The sequence below is a fragment of the Moschus berezovskii genome, chromosome 8, assembly GCF_049115385.1.
Source record: "Moschus berezovskii isolate FMDL1 chromosome 8, NW_MosBer_1.0, whole genome shotgun sequence".
NCBI classification, from domain to species: Eukaryota; Metazoa; Chordata; class Mammalia; order Artiodactyla; family Moschidae; genus Moschus; species Moschus berezovskii.
In genome coordinates this window covers 112,317,679-112,326,076 of record NC_142467.1, presented here as the reverse complement: position 1 = coordinate 112,326,076, position 8,398 = coordinate 112,317,679, and positions in this window count along the sequence as shown.

Here is an 8,398-nt window from a genome sequence, read left to right as displayed (position 1 = left end):
ATATCTGAGGTTATTGATATTTCTCCCGGCAATCTTGATTCCAGCTTGTGCTTCTTCCAGCCCAGCGTTCCTCATGATGCACTCTGCATAGAAGTTAAATAAGCAGGGTGACAATATACAACCTTGACGTACACCTTTTCCTACTTGGAACCAGTCTGTTGTTCCATGTCCAGTTCTAACTGTTGCTTCCTGACCTGCATACAGGTTTCTCAAGAGGCAGGTCAGGTGGTCTGGGATTCCCTTCTCTTTCAGAATGTTCCACACCTTATTGTGATCCACACAGTCAAAGGCTTTGGCATAGTCAATGAAGCAGAAATAGATGTTTTTCTGAAACTCTCTTGCTTTCTCCATGATCCAGCGGATGTTGGCAATTTGATTTCTGGTGCCTCTGCCTTTTCTAAAACCTGCTAGAGTGTGAGATGAGTGCAATTGTGCGATAGTTTGAGCATTCTTTGGCATTGCCTTTCTTTGGAATTGGAATGAAGACTGACCTCTTCCAGTCCTGTGGCCACTGCTGAGTTTCCCAAATCTGCTGGCATATTGAATGCAGCACTTTCACAGCATCATCTTCCAAGACTTGAAATAGCTCAACTGGAATTCCATCACCTCCACTAGCTTTGTTAGTAGTGATGCTTTCTAAGGCCCACTTGACTACACATTCCAAGATGTCTGGCTCTAGGTCAGTGATCACGTTATCGTGACTATCTTGGTCATGAAGATCTTTTTTGTACAGTTCTTCTGTGTATTCCTGCCACCTCTTCTTAATATCTTCTGCTTCTGTTAGGACCATACCATTTCTGTCCTTTATCAAGTCCATCTTTGCATGAAATGTTCCCTTAGAATCTCTAATTTTCTTGAAGAGGTCTCTTGTTTTTCCTATTCTGTTGTTTTCCTCTATTTCTTTGCATTGATCACTGAGGAAGTCTTTCTTATCTCTCCTTGCTATTCTTTGGAATTCTGCATTCAGATGCTTATATCTTTCCTTTTCTCCTTTGCTTTTCGCCTCTCTTCTTTTCGCAGCTATTTCTAAGGCCTCCTTAGACAGCCATTTTGCTCTTTTGCATTTCTTTTCCATGGGGATGGTCTTGGTCCCTGTCTCCTGTACAATGTCATGAACCTCCGTCCAGAGTTCATCAGGCACTCTATCAATCAGATCTAGTCCCTTAAATCTATTTCTCACTTCCACTGTATAATCATAAGGGATTTGATTGAGGTCATATCTGAATGGTCTAGTGGTTTTCCCTACTTTCTTCAATTTCAGTCTGAATTTTGCAATAAGGAGTTCATTATCTGAGCCACAGTCAGCTTCTGGTCTTGTTTTCGCTAACTGTATACAGCTTCTCCATCTTTGGTTGCAAAGAATATAATCAATCTGATTTCGGTGTTGACCATTTGGTGATGTCCATGTGTAGAGTCTTCTCTTGTGTTGTTGGAAGAGGGTGTTTGCTATGACCAGTGCATTCTCTTGACAAAACTCTATTAGCCTTTGCCCTGCTTCATTCCGTGCTCCAAGGCCAAATTTGCCTGTTACTCCAGGTGTTTCTTGACTTCCTACTTTTGCATTCCAGTCCCCTATAATGAAAAGGACATCTTTTTTGGGTGTTAGTTCTAAAATGTCTTGTAGGTCTTCATAGAACCGATCAACTTCGGCTTCTTCAGCATTACTGGTTGGGGCATAGGCCTGGATTACTGTAATATGGAATGGTTTGCCTTGGAAACGAACAGTAATCATTCTGTCATTTTTAAGATTGCATCCAAGTACTGCATTTCGGACTCTTTTGTTGACCATGATGGCTACTCCATTTCTTCTAAGGGATTCCTGCCCACAGTAGTAGATATAATGGTCATCCGAGTTAAATTCACCCATTCCAGTCCATTTTAATTCACTGATTCCTAGAATGTCCACGTTCAATCTTGCCATCTCCTGTTTGACCACTTCCAATTTGCCTTGATTCATGGACCTAACATTCCAGGTTCCTATGCAATATTGCTCTTTACAGCACCGGACCTTGCTTCTATCACCGGTCACATCCACAACTGGGTATTGGTTTTGCTTTTGCTCCATCCCTTTATTCCTTCTATAGTTATTTCTCCACTGATCTCCAGTAGCATACTGGGCACCTACCGACCTGGGGAATTTCTCATTCAGTATCCTATCATTTTGCCCTTTGTTACTGTTCATGGGGTTCTCGAGGCAAGTATACTGAAGTGGTTTGCCATTCCCTTCTCCAGTGGACCACATTCGGCTGTGGTCCATGTGATCAGATTGGCTAGTTTCCTGTGATTATGATTTCAGTTTGTCTGCCCTCTGATGCCCCCTAGCAATACCTACCATCTTATTTGGGTTTCTCTTACCTTGGTCGTGGAAAATCTCTTCACAGCCGCTCCAGCAAAGTGCAACCACTGTACCTTATCTTGGACGAGGGGTATCTCCTCAAGGCCGCCCCTCCTGACCTTGAACGCGGAGTAGCTCCTCTCGGCCCTTGTGCGCCCGCGCAGCCACCACCTGTTGGACGTGGGGTAGCTCCTCTCGGCCGCCGGCCCTGGCCTCAGGCATGGGGTAGCTCCTCACGGCTGCACCTCTTTGCGTGGTTCGTTGTGCCAGGGCCGGCGTCTCTCGCATCGCGTCTCTGCTGCCTGAGGTCAAACCAGTCAGTCCTAAAGGAAGTCAACCCTGAATATCCATTGGAAGGCCTGATGATGAAGCTGAAGCTCCAATACTTTGGCCACCTGATGTGAATAACTGACTCATTAGAAAAGACCCTGATGTTGGGGAAAATAGAAGGCAGAAGAAGGGGACAACAGAGGACAAGATGGTTGGATGGCATCACCGACTCAATGGATATAAGTTTGAGCAAGCTCTGGAAAATGGTGATGGACAGGGAAGCCTAGTGTGCTGCAGTCCATGGGATCACAAAGAGTTGGACATGACTGAGTGACTGAACAATAAACATGTCAGATATGATTTATCTTTGTCTTTCCATTGATTCATGGCTCATTCCTTTCTATTGCTGAACAGTATCCTATTGCTTGTGTATGGGAAGAAAAACAATTTTTCCTCTACACTTGTAGGTTATTAGTCAAGACGTCTCCTGTAAAAAAAAAAAAAAAAGAAAAACACACAAACAAAAGAAGATTATCAGGAGATAAAAAAGTTTAATAACATATATACCGCCTATATATAGAAAAGTTACCCAGGAAAACTGAATCACTCCCTGAAGTGTCCAAAGCCATCACCTTAAATACCATTTTAGGAAAAAACAAAAGAAAGACCTTGGGGAATGGGGGAAGTCAGTTTTGGCAGTTCATCATGCAAAACACAGAAAAGAAGTATATGATTGTTTGCAGATTGAAATCAGAACTCCTCCACCATCAAATCTCTATGTGAGATTTAATCATCTTTCTGTTTCTGTGCAAAGAAGGACAGCCCTTAAATATGGAGATTTCTCTATTGTAAAAGTACATCACAAAAGGACAATCTCTGCTCAGTTTTCTGAGCAGAAATTCTGAGATTCTTTTTCCTTTTTTGTGAAATAATACTCAGACTGAAATAATCCTTATATCAGAGAGTATATTTTGGGGTAGCATATTCTACTTGCCTTGACATGGATGTAACCCATTTTGCTTATACATTCATCTTTTGAAGGATATACTGATTTCCTCAAGCTTTTAGCTATTATGGATAGTGTTGCTGTGGATAATTGCATCTCTGCTTGAATTTGAAGTTAGATTTTCAAAGCAGTTGACTAAATACAGAAAACATGATTGTTGGACCCCAAGGTGAGACTTTTTAGCTTTGAAAAAACTGCCCAACTATCTTACACAGTGGCTGCACATGCATCCTCCGAGCAGTGAGGGAACGTTCCTGTTGTTCTTCACCCTCTAGCGGTTGATATTGTCATATGTATGGAGTTTAGCAGTCCAAATCGGTGTGGTGTGATATCTCATGACTTTAATCTGTAATTCCCTAGTAGTAGTATATTTTGTATAATTTTTGTGTGATAATTGTAAGGCGAGTGGAGAGAAAAAGAAGCATGCTGGGAAGTCTGGCAAGAAAAGGGAAATTTATTAGAAGGAAAAGAGAGGGTGACTGGCTCTTAAGGAGAACCAGCATCCTCTTTTTCTGACAGGGTCCTTCTTATACCCCACCAATGAAAAATTCTCTGAAGTGATGGTCACATAAGTCAGAGGTCTGGAAGCTGGTGGTCTCACACCTTTGAGAAGATAGGCACCAGTAAGTAAACAGCGTGCCGTTTGGGCAGTTTGGTCAGCCTAACAGATCACTGTGATTTTATTCTTTGTTTGCGAGGTCGACATAATGAGCCATCTTATCAAGGAGACCCCATGTGGGCCCTATCATTCCAGCCTTTTTGATTTAGGATAAGGGCTGAAGGTCAATCTTCTGTAACTGCTTCCTGCGGGACAGGGGCATCATGGGGGTAAGATAAGAAAAGGCTGAAATGTGGGCCGAGGGGATTTGTGTGGGGTCAAAGTTTTTGATAATCTGAGTGAGTTAGAAGTAGTTCATGGGTAGTTCAGTTGATAAAGGCTTGTAAGCGGTCCTGAAGAAATTTTGAAAAAAGATGCATTAAACATGGACTGAAAGTTAGAAATGGGGAGTGCCGATCCTCTGGGAGACGAGATGGATAAGCAGATCCAACAGGGTTTGGCCACGTACTGGCCAGGGTCGGGTTTGAGGTATTGAATAAACAACAGGTCAGATTTCCAGTTCTGAACAGGTCGGCAAGTTTGGGGACAGGGTATTAGTGTGAAGTTTGGACTGTAAAAGAAGAGAAAGAGTAAAATCGTGATGTGATCTCTCATGTCTAAGAGGAGAAAATGATAAAAATAAGAATCCAGATGTAGAAATAAATTTGGGACTCCTTGATAAGATGGCTCATTATGTCGACTTCGCAAACAAAGAATAAAATCACAGTGATCCGTGAGACTGACCAAACTGCCCAAATGGAACGCTGTTTTCTCACTGGTGCCTATCTTCTCAAAGGTGTGAGACCACCAGCTTCCAGACCTCTGACTTACGTGACCATCACTTCAGAGAATTTTTCATTGGTGGGGTATAAGAAGGACCCTGTCAGAAAAGGAGGAAGGAAGAGGAGGAAGTGGCATGTCACTCCAGTATTCTTGCCTAGAGAATTCCATGGGTAGAGGAGCCTGGCAGGCTCCACGGGGGCACTAAGAGTCAAATACGACTGAGCAACTAAACACACACACACACATTTCAGGGGCAAGGTTTAAGGGATCAAGATACAGGAACTTGACTGTAGTATTAGTCCACTAACTAGGTGCACAGTGGTAAAGAATATGCCTGTCGATGCAGGAGACACAAGAGACACAGGTTCAACCCCTAGGAGAGGTTGGAGGAGAAAATGGCAACCCACTCCAGTATTCATACCAGGAAAGTTTCAAGAAAAGATGAGCCTGGCAGGATATAGTTCATGGTGCCAAAAGAGTCAGACACAACTGAGTGACTGAGTCAGTTCAGTTCAGTTCAGTCGCTCAGTCCTTTCCCACTTTTTGCGACCCATGAATCACAGCATGCCAGGCCTCCCTGTCCATCACCAACTCCCGGAGTTCACTCAAACTCATGTCCATCGAGTCGATGATGCCATTTAGCCATCTTATTCTCTGTCGTTCCCTTTTCCTCCCGCCCCCAATCCTTCCCAGCATCAGAGTCTTTTCCAGTGAGTCAACTCGTCGCATGAGGTGGCCAAAGTATTGCAGTTTCAGCTTTAGCATCAGTCCTTCCAATGAACACCCAGGATTGATCACCTTTAGAATGGACTGGTTGGATCTCCTTGCAGTCCAAGCAACTCAAGAGTCTTCTCCAGCACCACAGTTCAAAAGCATCAATTCTTCGGCAATCAGCTTTCTTCACAGTCCAACTCTCACATCCATACATGACCACGGGAAAAACAATAGCCTTGACTAGACGGACCTTGGTTGGCAAACTAATGTCTCTGCTTTTTAATATACTGTCTAGGTTGGTCATAACTTTCCTTTCAAGGAGTAAGCGTCTTTTAATTTCATGGCTGCAATCAGCATCCGAAGTGATTTTGGAGCCCCCAAAAATAAAGTCTGACACTGTTTCCACTGTTTCCCCATCTATTTCCCATGAAGTGATGGGACCAGATGCCATGATCTTTGTTTTCTGAATGTTGAGCTTCAAGCCAACCTTTTCATTCTCCTCTTTCACTTGACTGAGTACACAAACACAATTTAGCCTACTACACACTGTCATTGATAACACTGCAGTTGTACAATGACATTTTAAAATCAGTCATTGATGGATATATGAAACAGAATTGACATAAGAAGGAGAGTGTAGTGATGAGACTGAAGCAGACAGGCTAGAGCACACCAAAGTCTTTAGTGTAGATTACTTATTTTGCAAAATCTCAAGATAAAAGAGTTAGTATACATTCTTACGTATTTTTTTTATTTTAGTTATTGATTCCTAAAATAATTTTCCCATAATTTGTTGTTCAACCATGCAAATTCTGGGAAAAGCAGAATCAGTCAGTCAATTCTATTGTTGGCCTTCCATTTAATGGGCTTATTTTTTTTTCTTTTTTATACCACAAAGTTCATTTCAGTTCAGTTCAGTCGCTCAGTCGTGTCCAACTCTCCGTGACCCCATGAATCACAGCACGCCAGGCCTCCCTGTCCATCACCAACTCCCGGATTACACTCAAACTCATGTCCACAGACTAGATCTGGGCCAATTTTAGATGAAATCAGTCTTTAAATACTGTAGTAAATTTACATCATATAGATGAAAGTTGGTTATTCATGGCAACATATTGACACTCTACTTTGCTTGGAATTTAATATAATTTAATAGTAATGGGTTGGAAGAAGCACAAGCTGGAATCAAGACTGCCGGGAGAAATATCAATAACCTCAGATATACAGATGACACCACCCTTATGGCAGAAAGTGAAGAGGAACTCAAAGGCCTCTTGATGAAAGTGAAAGAGGAGAGTGAAAAGGTCGGCTTGAAGCTCAACATTCAGAAAACAAAGATCATGGCATCTGGTCCCATCACTTCATGGGAAATAGATGGGGAAACAGTGGAAACAGTGTCAGACTTTATTTGGGGGGGCTCCAAAATCACTGCAGATGCTAACTGAAGCCAGGAAATTAAAAGACGCTTACTCCTTGGAAGGAAAGTTATGACCAACTTAGATAGCATATTAAAAAGCAGAGTCATTACTTTGCCAACAAAGGTCCGTCTAGTCAAGGCTATGGTTTTTCCCGTGGTCATGTATGGATGTGAGAGTTGGACTGTGAAGAAGGCTGATCACCGAAGAATTGATGCTTTTGAACTGTGGTGCTGGAGAAGACTCTTGAGAGTCCCTTGGACTGCAAGGAGATCCAACCAGTCCATTCTAAAGGAGATCAATCCTGGGTGTTCATTGGAAGTACTGATGCTAAAGCTGAAACTCCAATACTTTGGCCACCTCATGTGACGAGTTGACTCACTGGAAAAGAGTCTGAGGGTAGGAGGGATTGGGGGTGGGAGGAGACGGGGACGAAAGAGAATGAGATGGCTGGATGGCATCACTGACGCGATGGACATGAGTTTGAGTGAACTCTGGGAGTTGGCCTGGCGTGCTGTGATTCATGGGGTCGCAACGAGTTGGACACGAGTGAGTGACTGAACTGAACTGAACTGAATCATGTTTTTCTGTGATATTTCTGCTCATAAGCAGCAATTCCAAAAGCATTTGCATGAATCAATGAAATACATTAGAGATAGACTTTTGAAGTTTACATCTAAAACAAGAATTTTCTGTAGGTTTTTATTCACCATGCAATCTTTGCCTAGAATGTCATAATGTCTAACAAAGGCCTCCCTGAGTAACAGAGGCTTTTCTTAGACTTTACTTATATCTAGAATGTTTTCACATAAGGATATTTTATAGGGCAGTTTGAAAACCTAAAACATCAGTGGCTTTTAGCTTTATAATTTTAATAGATAATTAAGAATGTCTTTCAGTCTTGTAAGGTTTTTCAAATATATGACCACATCCACACTTTCTAAACAAAAATATTTAGCTCAAGCCTTTAAGAAACAAAAACAAAAACAGATGAAATAGTCAAATATCAAGAGCTTATAGCTCTTTGTACCTGTATGTGTGTGTGCTTAGTCATGTCCTACAGTTTATGAACCCATGAACTGTAGTCTGCCAGAATCCTTTCTGCATGGAATTTTCCAGGTAAGAATACTGGAGTAGGTTGCTATTTCCTCCTCCAGGGGATCTTCCAACCCAGGGATTGAACTTGTCATGTATGGATGTGAGAGTTGGACTATAAAGAAAGCTGAGCACCAAAGAATTGATGCTTTTGAGCTGTGGTGTTGGAGAAGACTCTTGAG